This window comes from Ammospiza nelsoni, chromosome 9 (genome assembly GCF_027579445.1).
Source record: "Ammospiza nelsoni isolate bAmmNel1 chromosome 9, bAmmNel1.pri, whole genome shotgun sequence".
Lineage (NCBI taxonomy): Eukaryota > Metazoa > Chordata > Aves > Passeriformes > Passerellidae > Ammospiza > Ammospiza nelsoni.
The window spans coordinates 20,114,088-20,130,167 of record NC_080641.1 but is presented as its reverse complement, the minus strand read 5'-3'; the positions used below and the strand labels follow the sequence as shown (position 1 = coordinate 20,130,167).

At 40.3% G+C, this 16,080-nt stretch overlaps 1 protein-coding gene across 2 annotated transcripts in view; it reads right to left on the bottom strand.

Annotated features, from left to right (window-relative positions):
• The window catches only part of TGFBR3 (transforming growth factor beta receptor 3), a 108,825-nt gene extending 107,335 nt beyond the window's left edge, over nt 1-1,490 (bottom strand). For both annotated transcript variants that reach the window (XM_059478547.1, XM_059478548.1), the window contains exon 1: nt 1,325-1,490. The gene's annotated coding sequence lies outside the window, so the exon portion shown is untranslated. The remainder of the gene's footprint in view (nt 1-1,324) is intronic.
• Between the last annotated feature and the right edge of the window lie 14,590 nt (nt 1,491-16,080).

The following is a 16,080-nucleotide window of genomic DNA, read 5'->3' as shown; positions in this document are numbered from 1 at the left end:
TTAAAAACCCAGCTACCAACTCATACTGTGGCAGGCATACATGGAAAAAAGCATGGACTGTAAGGAAAATAAAGTAATCTTCATAAGTAGCAATAAACAATTAGATTTTGTCTTGGGAAGACATTTCATTTACACATGCAAAGTCTTCCATATATGAGACTACAATAGTATCAGTCCTGTGGGTCACCATGAGACAAACCTAATTGATGCCACAGTTAGTGAGCAGGCAGCTCTCTCACTTTGGGTTTTCTCTCCATTGGGGGTCTGATATCACCCTGTTTAACCTCACCAAACAAAAAATACATAAACTTAGATCAGTATAAATACAGACCCAGCCAGAAAACCTTTTTGTTAGAGCAAAATAATGGCACTTGTATGTCCAAGTGTCTCTTTAACAACTTACAAACACTACCAGAAATACTCTGTAAAAAATGAACTGTGCAATGATCATACATTTGAGAAGAAAATAATAAATGACAGCAAATCAATTTTAACACCTACAGCTTAATAGAACTAAGTAGATTTAGATCTGGTTACATCCACAGCAAGTGGAAAAGGCATAACTACACATGCACACTACACCTGAATAAGTCCTTTCTTGTGAAAGGGAGAAGTAGCACATCCTGTGCTGTTTGACACCCATGACTTTGGAACTGCAAGTGCACTTGAAACTGGGGAAAGCTCGTGTTTAAAAACTTACTTATTTTACATCTAACATAGAAGCCACATTCTTGTTATTTCTAGGACAGCCGTACTCAGAAGCCTGCAGTGACCTGACTCCAGTGCATCCCCTGCAAAATCTGCAGCAGTAACTCCCACATGTCAATGCCTCACTGAAATAGCACTGAAGGGACATTATACTGGCCCTTGTATTATTGTCACTTACACTGAAGTCACACTCTGCTCGTGCACTGCCGAGTTCTCACCTGGGCTCAGGAAGGGTACGAGGACACACTCGCACACAGCAGAGCGAGCCTCTCTGTAAAGCATTTCGCTCTCTGCCCGCAGCGCGCCCAGGACGTACCGGGCACAGCGACCGCCGCTGGGACACCTGTATCTGCCCCTCGCCAGGTGCCCGACTCCCGCTCTCCCCTCAGTTCCCACAGGGAGCCCGCAGCTCGCACGGTCCCGAGGGGCGAGCCGCTCCTCCCGGCACGCGTGCGGACACTGACCGCCCCCGGCAGCTCCCGCACCTCGCGCCCGGCGGAGGCCCCCGGACCCTCCCGCTCAGCCCTGTCACGGTGACAGCCCGAGGGGCGCACTGCCCGCGCCCGGCCCAGCGGACGGCCCGAATCGGGGCGGGGGTCGCGGCCGCCGCACCTACCCGGCGGCAGGTCTGTCCCGCGGGGCAGGCGCGCAGCGGAGCAGCTACGCCATGGGCACCGCCGGCCGGGACGGGAACGCAGTCCTCGCCAAGGCCGCCCAGCGCCGGCCACCGCTGCCCGGCCCGCGGTGCGCGGAGGAGGCAGCGAGGAGGCGGAGGCGGAGGAGGCGCGTGTGCGCCCGCCCGGCCTCCGGCCCGGCAGTAACCCCGCGGCCCGCGGGGCGGGGCGGGCGGACGCGGGCGGTGCCGCCATTGGGCGCGGGGCGGAGACGGCGCCGTGACGGCCGCGCCCACCGCCCCTCGCGCCCGCGTGCCGCCAGCGCGCGCCGCGGCCCCGCCCGCCCCGTCCCGTCCCACACCTGAGCCCCGCCCGCCCCCCGGGAGCCGTGAGGGGGTCCTGGGGTCGCGCACGGCCCGGCTGTGCTGGCGGCCAGCGGCTCGAAAACCCCCGCGCAGCCGGGGCTAGGGGCACAGTCCCTGCTCACGGCAGCCGGAGCCGCAACGGCCTTTAAGTTACCGGCCTCGAAACCGCGTGAGGCCGCCGGGCACCGCGTCCGTAACGGAGCCTGGGCTGCGCTCGGTACGGGCCCAGTGTGAGCGGCGGTGTGACGGTGCCCTGCCCTGTGCACCGAGGTACGTCCCTGCAGCCCCCCGAGCGGGCCCAGCTCCCAGCGGCGGCTGGCGCAGAGCGAGGCCCCGGCCGCCCCTCAGTGCTGCCTCCCCAGCCAAGGGCAGCCCAGAGCCCACATCTCAACCAGTTTTGGCCAACACCGCAGAGCTGACATCGTTTACAGCAGAGCAAACTATTCCAGTTCCCTCGAGGTTCATTATACTAGGAAATAACAGAAAGTGCTGTTCAGTGCAGAAGGCACGCTTAAGGTTGTCAAATCCCCCAACTTCAAGACTATCGAGTTGTGGAGCAAACTGGCGTTAAGGGAGTTACTCCACAGATGAGGCCTTTCCACCCACAACTTCATCCTTCAGCCGGATGAACAGAGTTAGTTTCTGACACAGTCCTGCAACATCAGGTGTGTGCTGCTCAAACCTCTATGTCCTCTAAAGGTCATGGTAATGAGAGCAGTACTAGAACTTGGCAAACATCATTCTAGCAAAACTCCCATCACAAAATTGAGCCCTACTCCTATTATTATCCAAGTGAGCAATTGTTCTTCTGTAGGCATGGAGATAATGTGGAGATAGAGAGAAGTGGAGAGGAGTAGAACTACTCCACTCCTGTATATCTGTACATTGTCTCAGCAAAATTTTACTAGTTTAATTGGCTTTCTTACTGAGAGGATTAGAGGTGACTTGATTCTTTCATAATTCTCTTTGACTTCAGGCCCTTTTCCCTGAGTCACAAATGCCAAGTTCTTACATCTACCCAAGAGGAGTGTTACAAGAGTTCAGACACAATTTAGCCACTCTTGAAATGTCAGTTCACAACCTAGAATAGTCCACTGCCATTTACCTTTGACCTCTTTGTGTTTGGACAGGACTTACTCACAGTTCTGCTGCATGCACCACACATCAGTCAATAGCTGGGTCCCCCAAAGACCTGTCCTCAAAACAACATTATCTGTATATGACAGCTCTAGCAAGGAAATCAAAGTAAATCAAATAGCAAGCATTTAGTCTACATTAAATATTTTAGCAAACGAGCTTACAAAACCTGGAGAAAAACCTGCAGAAACAAGTAAAATACAAGTTCAGACTGCTTGTTGGCAGCCTAAGCTCACTTACAGAACTTTTAATTTATTTTTAGCATTTGAAAAGTTGTGCATGTTGGAGCATGACATACCTCCTCTCTTATCACTCTCGTATGTAGGATGCAAAATTTTTGCAAGAGGGATGTGGAGGTGGGGGAAGTCCCTTCAACAAAGAAGAACACTAATATTCTACAGCAATATAGGTATTATAAGGCATATTGTGTGTCTGCTATATTTCTGCTAGCTAAAATTCCAGACTGCTGATTTAAAATGGGATTGAAACTTAAGCAAACACATTATTTTAATTTTAATTACTCATTTAGGTCCCAATCCTGCAAAGATTAAATAAAACAGATTAGGTTCACTCAAATAAGTAGCCATGAGAGCTGTTCAAGTATGTGACATCAAATATGTATGCACAAGCCTTTGTAAAATCAAATTGTTTCTATATAGGTCTAAACTTAGCCAAATTATTTTTACCATTTTCACTGATTTTGGTAAGAAATGGTTCTTGTCCATGGAACCAATTCTGTTAGGCAGTCAGCATCCTTGAGCAAAGCAAACACCACTTGTCCTGGTGTTTGAAAAAGTTCAAGACTAAGACACAAAACCAGAGATTTTTAGTTATGAGCTAATATGTAACTCAGTTGATGTACATGATATTCAAAGACTGAAGCCATGACAAATTGTCACATTAAAGTAGAATTAGGCACGTGGGTTGGGTCACCCAGGAACATAATGATATACAGTTGGCTTTGGCTTTTTTTGTATTTTTACATTTTGTGGCAGAATAAACAGAAACCACATAATTTCCTCTTAAAACCATGGAAAATTCCTGCAATCTTAACTACAGTGTTCAATCTTTGCAGCTGAGGAACACAATTATATACATAATTTACATTTTACTTACTTTTAAAGTATTTGCTGATCTAGTGATTATCTTCAGTCCTGGGCAGGATTACTTCACTTAGCAGGCATTGCTCCAATCCAGCAATGTAATGTATTGTCCTCACTAAGATGCATGAAGGCTGTGACAGCTCACTTTTGCAGGAGGTTTAGAAGTTTTCATAGTGTGGTGCTACAGAATTAGGCCTAAGTAAATGTAAAATCTTTTAAAATATGCACTGTTAAAACTATTAATATCAAAGTTTTCATTTTTTTCCTCCTTTCCCAGAAAATACAGTAGGGATACTCCTGTGGATAGCAACTACCCATTTACTACTCCCCAAAAGTTCTAGACTACTTTCAGTTACTCATTTCATGTTATGGCCATAAAGCCCTAACCTGCCCTGAGGAGCCAGCTGAGTTCAGGTCACCAACACCAAGAGCAGCATCAATCTGTTAACATGGCATCCAAGCTGAACTAACTAATCCTTCCCAGGAGCAGGCTATTCATTTGGGTATCATTCTGTATTCATAGAATCACAGAACAGTTTGGTTGGAAAGGAAAATTAGGATTCACTTGCTCTCAAAACTTTAGCACTAAACCTGTCATTGCCTGGGAAATTTCCACAGTTTTAAGAAACACAGAATCTTCTCTGCCTTCTGGGCTGACGTTAGACTGGGGCCTTGGGACTCAACATGGAGCTGGGGACTACATGCTGTCACTGAGGGGGCAGTGAATACACTGCCTGCTAATTAACAGCTTCTTGTGATGGACCCACTGCCACGAGCCCAAGTGCACTTTCAATAGTTGCTGCTGGATTAGGCATCTGATGATCACTTATCTCTTTATAGCCCTATTTAAACTTGCTTCACCCACCAAAAGAAATGAAGGGTACAACAGCTCTACAAAATGTTTATTTCCAAACTGATTTGAAAATTCTAATTGAAAACAGAGACTTCTATAAACAAGCATCTTGGTATGAAAATGTTTTCTTGTCATAAAGTATTTTAAGATCTCAGAAATTATTTTTGGACATTAGTAAGGACTAATTCTCACAAAACTCTCTTACTTCATACAGTATCTAGAATCTTTTCAAGGCTAAAAGGTTGTCCCAACCAATAAAGCATTAGAAAAGAAAAAGACAGCTAGGAAGGACCACACTGTCCTAAGAGCTGTTCCTGTTTGCTTTTAAGTTAATGGATCATATTCTACATTAAGTCAATAACAGTGGATCCAGAAAACGAGCCAGCAGCCATGTTTTGAATCACTAAGAACCACTAAAGAATCTCTGGTAGTTTTGAAAGTCCAGAAAATAGTAAGCATGCTAATTCACTAAATTCCAAAACCCAAATGGATGAATAGGCACCCTGAAGGGATATCTTGTACATAAGATAGGTTTAGAACTGGGATCAAGCACAGGGAGTATGTTCAGATCAGTACAGCCATTGCCCAGCACATCCATTGTGTCCCTCTCTGAAGTAAAATGTTGTTATTTAAAATTAGCTTTGTGTTTTAAGCTGATTTATTGTGCCACTGAAGCAAGGAAAAGAAAGGTCTAGAAGCAATAAGCATAGGTTGCTGACTAGGTATGGGTTCTGCATTACATTAACTCCATTGTTTTAGTCATATGACTCTACCCAACCACCTTTAATATGAAGGGTCAGTTAATGTAATTAAGCCATTAAAAGCTTCTTAGGAAATAAGTCATTAATACAAACTAATGAGGTAAAATTCTACATTCCTTACTAAATGATCCTGCATTCCTTGAACACCTAAAACTTTTGCTAAAGGTAAGTAAATGTTAGTGTTGAACTGCTAGGCTTGTCTACACTTGAAAGTTACTTTGGATTAAGGCAGGGAGTGAATTTCAAGTGCAGCAGCAAATCTGGAATAATTCCAAACATGGACAAGTCATGTATAGTACAAACCTGGAAGGTACCATGGGTTTTAAACGCAAACCTGAGGCTACATATCCAATTCAAATAACACATTCTTATAGATTTCATATTTTAAAAAAGAAGGAAAAAGACCAAAACCCTCCAGCATGACTAACCATCTCTTTTGTGCCCCCTCTTCTTTCCTGCCTGCCTTACACAGGCTCCTCTATACCCAGCACTCTTCTTGACTCTGATATGCCCCTTACCCTCCTTCCAACATTTTTCTGATAAGATGTTTATAGGCCCTCAACCTACCAAATGCAAACACAACAGAGCAGAAGAGGGAGGAAAGAAAGAGATTATATGAGAGAAGGAAAAAATCAACAAAGATCAAACACAGCAAATGTGAAACTAACATACCTTCATTGTTCAATCACTTTCTTCTGGCTGGATCCCATTCCTCATATTGCAGTTGTCTGTTTAGAGCTCAATACAAAATATAATAGACAAAAGTCAGTAGATTACTTTAAACTGTTCAGTTTCAGACAATGCTCTTCAACAATATTTGATCATAACACACCTAGAACTTAGACACATAACAATTATTTAATAAGATATACTTTCAGATTCAACATATTAAATAACTGATATTCACCCTCCAATACCTAAAATATGGAACTATACATATGGCTAAAACTACCTGTGGTTTGCAGAATTGGGTTCCAAACTGCTGTATTCTGTTTTGAAGTTCATGTGGCATGCTTGTGGTTTCAAAACCAAATTATGGGTGAAATTCTTTGTAGCCAAGATGAAAGTATCACAGGTTCTTCATGTCTACAATTTCCTAATTAATTCATTGTTTTTATCTGCATAATTCCACAGGGTGCCAAATGTTTTGCTGAAAAACATCAAAACAAGGCTGCTGCATAGAGAGCTAACAACTTCAATAAGCAAAGGTAAGTGACTGAAATGGACGTGAGAAACTGTAACTGTTGACACGCTGGTATAATTATTTGTCTTGGACATTTTCTTCTAGCCCTTTTGATCTTTAGTTGATCTGGTTTTGATTTAATTGCAATTTGATTTAATTGCAAGGACATGATAAAATGGGTCATGATAAAGAAATGGAAGGAGATTTATATACAGTCTCCCTCACAGATGAAGCAGAGCCAAAAATCAAGCTGCTAGATAGTCATTATATTTCATGAAGTAAATTTTAACCAGCAGAGTAAAAATGCATGAAATAAGACTGTTTCAGCTATATTTCTGTCACACAATGAATAGGTTGGCTAGATGTTCAGAATCTAGCTACACTTACCAATGAAATTTCATATCAAGTAAACAATCAAACCTAAAAAGCCCCATAAAAAACCCCACCAAACAAAAAAAAACCCCAGAAGTTCCAAGTCCTTACTTTATTGAATAAATCTTCTGTTTTATTATCAGTCTCTAAAGTGATACTTCTCTAAAGTTTGAGGAGGAGGTCATGAGATGTTTATAAGATGATACTGTGTGGTATTTTTGAAGCCCAATATAGGTAGTCACATTTTAAAGCAAAGCCATAAAGTGAGCCCCTCTTCAGGATACAGTGTGTTTCCAAACATGCTCCCTGCGAGAAAAAGTCACCTATTTAAACCTGTTAGCTGTATGAACTTAAGTACCAACCTGTGGCAAAATTTGGGGATTTGAGAATTACCAAGTAATGCATTGCTCATGCTCCAAATTATTTCTTGTTCAAACTCCAAAGATTTGAAGAAGGAATTCTGCACTGCTGCTCTGTGCTTGGGTTTAGCACTGCTCCTAGAGAAAACACCTTTTCTTTTTCTTTTGCAATGGAAATTACCAATACTATTGCAAAACAAATTTGTAAAAGGGCTTAATTTTATACTTTCCTGTGGGACTTACAGTTTAGATCCAGCTGGAATTGGGAATCAACATAAAAGTTTTTCCTTCACATATACAGTGCAGCATTAACTCTTTCAGAGAACGTATTCTTTTGTCTTTGTGTATATGAGAATTAGTCTTTATGCAAGTATTAGATCTGATTTTTATCCCTCCAAGTGATCTGCAATACATGACAATCTTTATTTTACTTTGGACTGCTACTGACTAATGCCTTATGTTGGATATTTGTTTGTTTTTCCCACATGTTATTTCATCGTCCTTGGAATTACAATGATACGTGCCAGGGAATGTAACCTATCAGACCTAACTGTCCTTCACTGAGTCTGGATGGGGATGTAAGGCAAGTGCATACATATAATAGATGTGTATATATGTAATATATACACATCTATTATATGTATGTAACATACATATAATACATATATGTAATATACATATATATGTGTATATATTATATATATATACATATATATGTGTATATATTATATATATATGTGTATATATATATATTATATATATTACACTTTATTCTGTTACATAAATTGCTTCTGGAAGGCTTTCATGTCATACATTGATTCATGAAGTATCAATTATTTAGTGCATGAATTGCTATAAAAATCCAGTCTTTGTTGCCATTTACACATTTAAAAAGCCAAATGCAAGTTCCTTTTCTCTTTAAATATGTACAAAAGATCAGGAGAGATCTTGAGTAATGAGACAGAGGAGGAAAAAACAACCCAACCTTCCATCTGCTCTTTTACCAAATCTTGAGGGAAAAGATAGGTCTTTTGACCCCTTGGATCTCTTGATTGCACTAGTGAGAAAAAGACTTGTGGAGAAAGACAATTTTTCAACATAAAAATCAACATAAATAACTCAAAAGCAGCTGACCAACACCCCTAATCACAGCACATATCTGAAGACAAAAAATGAGAAATACCAGATCATAAGCAGTCCAGGTATATTCAGCTAGCTGTATTTTCATTAATAATTCTCTCTATGAGCCCAAACACAAGCCCTAGTAATTTCCACAGCTGCTTCTTGTAAGCCACCACCATTCCCTCCCTTGCACAACTTCAAAAGAATTTTATGTATTTCTGGATTATTACTTGCACAGAACTGGCAATGTCAAATATGAGGTGACAATGAGCTGAAGGACATCAGCAAACTCAGTACGTCAGAGCCAGTGCCCCCAGTGTTATCAGGTGGAAATTGATAAAAAGCAGGGACAGTCCAGGCCTTGCTGTATCACAAGGCCAAGAACCTTTTGCACAAAGCAGGTTGCTTACACTTGCCACCTGTAACCTGCTCATGTGTCAAACCATCTGTGTTTAGCAGACAGGCAACACAACTGCATACTCAGTGCCGTTGAAAACCACAGACAAAAGGAAACAATCAAAGGCAAGTTATGCCTTTAACAGAGATTATAAATATATGCATCCAGTAAATTTACTATTCAGTTCTTTCAAATTTTGCTGTTGCCTGAAGGATTAATTTTCTTTTAAGGACTGGGAGTTTCATTTGCACTTGATTTTTTTTTTTAAGGTCTTTACAGGCTGGCATGGTAGGTGGCCACCATAGCAATATAGATCTGCAGGAGGTTTCAAAACTTTTACTGAAAACTTCATGTTTTTATGAACTAGCCAAAAGGTACCTAAGAAATTTAAACCTCTAGGGTGTAAGAGCCCAAAAGTTTGAAGAAAGAAACATTATATACTTACATTTTCTTTTTGATACTTAATTTGTTTAATTCAATTGTTTGCAGGGGGATGGGGAAGGGGGGGAAGAAAAAATGGAAAAATCTAAAAACCATTTCTATACAATGTGCTCTTTTTAGAACATGGAAGGAAAACTTTGCCTACCCTAGAAAATATACTGATCTATACAAGTACACAGAGAGAGAAAGAAACATCTATAAACCAGAGAGTTTTTTGTTATCTCACGGATAAAGAACATATTTTTTTCAGATTTCTTAGACATCTAGATATTTAGATGTCAAAATATTTAGATACCAAGAGGCAACAGAAGCAGAATAGTTAACTACATTGAAAACTGTTCCTAATATGCAAACCACAAAACTATCACTATGAGGGTGAGAAAGGCCTCATGCTAAAGAACACTGGCTGGCCTCCATCTGTCTCATCCTGTTTCTCCCATGAAATAGACCAACCACTTCGTTAGTGAACAGTAATTCATTCCAGAAGGAATGGAGACATGAGAGCAGATTCCCATAATCTTTTTTGTTTAAAAGCAAGACCTGTTAATGATCAGGCTGTGGGTATCTCTCCATTAACAACTAGCCAACTAGGTACAATAGGAAGGGATCTACAGATTAAAATCACATGTCTTGAGAGTCTGATATCTACACTAGACACAGCTTATTGGAAGTTATTTCTAACCAGTTCCAGTGTGGACTGCATGTCCATTAGTTCCTGGAGCATGTTAGGTTCTGGGTCCCAGTTTAATTTTACTCAGGAGGTAATCCCATTTGTGTACTCTGACACTGTAAACCACCTCAAAAACCAAAGCCTTACATGTGCGAATGACCAGGAGATTCATTTCCAAAGCCTGCTCCTGGTCCAACCTAAACTGCTGAAGGACGCATATCCCAAATACCTCAAAGGACACAATTTTACTCTAATTTCTCTTCAGGGACACACATGGGCAAGAGACACTGACATGGAAGATACTGCAGAGCACTGACAGCACTAGCATTTGCTACCTGCCAAATGCATGTATCTGATACTATTCTAAGATGTTCACATTCAAAAGGAATCCAAGTTCACAAAACATTTCCAGGTCTTTACTTTAAAGTGTCAAAATCCATGCCAATGCAGAGAAATAGCTTTCGTGTACTGCTCTGCCCTTCTTCCTTCCTATTTTGACTCCTTGATGTGTCCAGGATTTGTACTGGCCCTTTGCTAGGGAGAACTTCACTGACTGTCCATGAAGGGATTGGAGAATCCTTGTCCCCAGTCCTCTTTCTTCTCTCAAACAAAACACAGAGACTCTTCCATTAGAATTGGAACCTTACATATCTATACTTGTATGTGTGAGGTAAATACACCAGAGTAGAAACTGGATTGTGCTGACCATTATTTTGTAAATGGTTTTACTTCTTCAAGTTAAAAATATTCAACCACAGCTCTATTTCATTGTATGGGATGAAGCTCAGATCCCTGAAGAGAAAACCACTTAATTCCTTGGTTCAAAAGATTCAATATTAGAAATGTAAAAGGAATCAAATTCTCTTAAGTGCACAAGGGATTACAAAGGTAATTTTGTAACAGCTGCATAATAAATCCCACATACATTAATGATAAACCAGCCTTATTTACCATACGTTGAGCAAACTTTTTTCACCAAAACGAAGAGTGATTTTTCAGATACAACATATTTCTTTTACCTTTTATGCTAAAAAGTGCAACGGCAACAAACAAAAGCACTCATCCAGCAGAAAGGCAGTTAGCATCTGCTAGGTCAAGTTAGCAAAAGACAGATAAAACATCTGACTGGGCTGCTGCCTTTTCTGCTTACAGGTCATGCAGTGGATGTTTGAGAGTAAATCCTATCCTAGGTAGTAATACTAAGGCCTATATCAATTTTGTCTATTTGTTGAATTTCTGTGTGTAAAAAAAGAGTCCAAACTAACCTATCCAGCAGTTTAGTTGCATTTTCTTGTTCTATGTGTAGTTTTTCAAATGCAGGCTTGTTGTACTACTCAAAACTTAGACCTTGGTAACTATTAGTATTTTATTAACAACACTAAATGTACATTTTTTACTGTAACCATATACATCTCACAGAGGGGCATAATCTGGGGACCATTCATAGCTCATATTTGTTTTCCCCATGCAGCCCCACATGTGGTGAACAGCTGTAGAAGCTGTAAAATTCTCTTTACACATTGCACATGCTGTTGAATACAATATACATATACATTTATGTATGAACCAAGTCCTGAAGCAAAATAATGTACTGAATATTTCTATTTACTTATTTTGTAAATATTTGTCTTTATTTAAATAAAGACAAATTACTTCTTTTAAATTCTATCAACAAAATAATAGCACTTAATTATTCAGAATTGCAGGTTTACCAGTTCTTACCACAAGCAAGCCTTTTAACCACATCCCCTATGGCAAGGAATCAAATGCTGTCAAAAGTGAAACTGCAAAGCAACTGTTACTATGGTACTGTGACCAGCTCCACTGCAATAAAATACAGAAATGAAAATGTAAATTGCTGCTTACATATACATTTTGCTCCAGGGTACTATAAGCAAAAATGAAAACAGCTGGCAGTGAGTCACCCTTCTAGATAATAAATATTGCTAAAATGAATCTGATGTGTTGAAGGGTGGGATGAAGCTCCAGAGACCAACACTCCCCTCGTTAATATTCTATACCAAATTGAAAGAAAGGTGGGGTGTCTAGTGTGAGCTTAGTTTTCTGAACACAGCTAAATCTATCCCCCCAGAGCTATCTTATCTGCAAGGCTCGTGAAAAATATCTGACAAGTAAATGGTTAGTATTTGGAATGGACCACACTGAGTGAAGTAACAGTTATTTCATAAGAGATTTCCCATGGTATATATTCCCAAGCCCAACTATGAGGCCCTCACTCCCACACCCACCACAAATGATAATATTTGAATCCTGTGCTATACTATTAATACACTCAGGGCCATTTTAAGCAGCAAAGTACATATAGCCAAGCACACTAAAAGGATAGTGTATTTCTTGGTTATTATTAAAAAAAAGGAAAGCAGATCTGTTTCAATGAGGAACACTTCCCTCTGCTCCCATTTTCCATCTGCCAACAAATAGAGATACTGCACATGGGACATAACATCAGAAAGAAAAGTGTTATACAAGCCCACTGTTAAATAGCCATGTTAATATGAGCAACCTTTTTTTTTTTAGTATGCCCCTTTTTCTGCTTTCTCACAGTCCTTATAATGTTCAAAAGAATAAGCATTATTCTGAAAATTATTATTTTTTACAATTATTTACAATATTTTCATCAACTACATATTGTAGAAATGTGCTATCCTTTGATTTTAAGGTATGAAAAGAGAAGCAATTGCCCATACAAATTGTCTGCAAGTCTTTCACACTTATCCATTACATGTTTTCTGCATACACTAAATCTGGTCAGTAAACTTAAATATTTTTCTTGTCAATTTATTTTTTTAAAAAGCAAACATGAATTTAATCTTATTTGTGGATCTGAAAAAAGAGCTTACATTAGCTTGACAGCTGATTCGAGAAATTTTACAAAATATTTTCATTATAATATCTAGTTCCAGCACTCTCTCTTTTTCTTGTTTAAAAATACCAAAAAAACCCATCACAAAAACAACAAACTGAACTTTTACAAAGTGGTTTTACTTTACTACTTTTAGTATTACCTTATGTTTGTTCTTCATGCCAGAACAGCACATGGATTATTGTGGTGCTCTGATACAGGAGATCATTTTACCCATGTGTACCAGTGAAGTTCTTAGGGAACTTTATCCATAATGCATATCTCACAAAGCCCCAGTTCTACCATTACTGATGTATGTACCAATCCATTAATAAGTTTTCCCCCTCAGAGTTAATGAAATTGCTCGAGTGTGTGAGTTTTGTTGCCAAGAACTATGATGAGATCATCTGCCTGGAGAGATGCAAGTTGGAACCCCTCACCATTTCAGTTTGCATGAATTCAGATCTCCTAGTGGAACTAGCAAACAAATGCTAGCCAAAGACCAAGACTCATACAAAGATGAGACTCAGGCCAGAATAAGCAAAGAAAAAAGTACATGCTGTGTTGTAGGTGCTGCTTTTTCTTCCTTGTGGGATACTGCATAACTCAGCCAAGGTTCTGATAGCTCTGCTTATTGGGAAAATTCACACATTGACACAAGTGCCTGAATTAGGCAACTGCAGATTAAAGACCCTGTGACATCTAACATTTAGGCATAGGTTCATCAGACAATAAGCTCTACCAAAAGTTAAGAGTTTTTATTTCTGTTATCTCACTAATTGTCATGTAGCTAAGCCATTGTTGGTACATTCAAGTGAGACTGGACTTCTAGCATAAGGATTATCAACATACCTACTATAAGAGATCCAGAACCAGTTTCTTCAGACATACAAAGACTGGCTTTTTTTTCCAGCAGGGATCTGGGAGAAAAGGAGGAGGGGGAGTTGGAGAGATCCTCCAACCAGGAATGTAACTTCCAATAATCACTTACAGATGGCAGAGTTATGTTCTAGGATCTTCCTATTTGTCCAAAGCTATTATTTGTAACATATGCAGAATGAAAGCCCCTTGCATAAGACTGTAAATAAGCTTCTCGACTGAACTAGCTGTGGTTCAGCCAACTTCAGCCCTTGGGACAGGGAAGTGCAAAGAGGGTAAAAGAGACTAATTTAGTAGTACCACACTCAGGTCTTCTTGTAATTTTGCCATTACTTTAGAGATGGGATGTCTTTAGCATTTAGATTTCAAATCACCACAAAACTATTGGAAATGCCAGTGATAAAGCAAGTAAAACCACACCCAGCATTATAGGAGAAAGGTTAGAATTCAGACATGGAACAGAAATGAGAAAAAATGAGAATTTTCACTTAGAATGTATGAAATTCACTGCTAAAAAGAGAATGAAAAGCATCCAAGTAGGGTAGCTCATATATATTGAGGAGAGTTTATGTTTAAGTATATCCAGTTTTCACAGTAAAGTGTAACATATAATTAATCATATTTCAGCAGTAAATGTTAGAATGCTGAATGCCTCATTTATTGGAAAGCACTTCCAAGGTTTCACTTTCAGATAGTCTCATTCAAAGTAGCTGTTTCATAGAAATTATTTGTATAAATTAAAATCGCAGCTGATCTTCATGCAGGTTCTTAATTATCAGATAAAACTCTTAACAGTGTGTCTTTCATGTAAACCTGGGGCACGCTGGAGCTGATGTATTTTCTTTACACATAAAAATAAATTGTTTACAGTGTCTGTCATCACATGTACTTCACAATCAGACACAATGTGACTACATCCATTAGATTTTCATTAGGATGCCAATCAGCATTTTTTTCCAGCAAAAAGACACCAAAGTGTGTGCAAAAACATCAAGCTGTATTTGGCACCCACAGGGGAGCAAATCAGCAAAAAAAGCACACCTGGAGTCTCCTAGACCCCTGTGTTGGAGATCAGTAGATGGCCCAGCCCTAAGCAGCCAGAGGGGTGCCTGGCAGTGCCCTGCCCCTACAGAGGGACACAGGATTCCTGGCAGGAGCTGTGGGAGCTCCAGCTCCTCACCAGCACCACTGGGGTACCTGACCGACCTCAGCTACATTGATGGCCCCAACACTGACGTAGCAGCTTTTAACCCTTGGTGCTTCTACAGGCTAGTGCAAAGCAGGAGGTTGAGCTGCACTTTGCTGACAGCCTAGGACCTAGGAAACACTCTCAGATTCCCCCAAAGCCAACAGGTGTCAGGGTGCTGCAAGGACCTCGTTCTGCATCACAGGGAATGACTGTCGTGGGCGTGCATTGTGTGCTGGATGAGGCCCATGGTTCAACTGGTGCAGAGCTTTGCCCTTGGTCACAGCTGCCTCATAAAACTTGAAGGTGTTTTGCAAGAGGTAGTTGGGTCACGCCTGCCTCAGACCCCATAAGTCAGTAAAGTGTTTATCTCTCCTCTAAAATACTTAATTCCTTACTTAACAGTATGTCAAATCCGACTAAGGATGGTTTTAGGGTTTGTTTTTTTTTTGGTAATATTCATGGCCAACTCTTTTTTCTAGATCCCAATAAACTCCAGATACCAAACCATATGCTGAAATAATGATTTCCCCTGGGACAATATGCATTGCATGAAAAAAACTTCCTTTCAATTTTGCAGGCAAAACATTTCAGTTTCATGACTATCGTATTCACTGTTTTGTAAGACAAAGTGAACAGCCATTCCTTCTCGAACTTAGCAACATTTGCTATTACTTTTTAAAACAGATGAGTTATGGCACATGTTATTTATCTAAGGTATATAATTATCTTATTTGAAGTTTTTCACCTCTCTCAATTTGAAAGCTTTTCTGGATTTGGAGCTTTTTTATAATTTCTTTTGACCAAATTGATCTTGATGTAGCCTGCTGTAATTTGGGGCGAGAAAGACATTGCAGCAGCAGGAGTCTTAGAAACATCTGTGACAGATCCTCTGTCTTTCATGTTCCTGTTACATTCACAGTGCACAGTGATGAGATGCAGGAAAGCCCCTTGCGTGAATGCACACAGGGAGTTGAGGATGCTTGCAAGCAGCAGCACTGGGCTTTCTGTATTCATAGATGTCAAGAAGACAAATAACATCTCTATAATTTTTCTTAGAGGCAAAA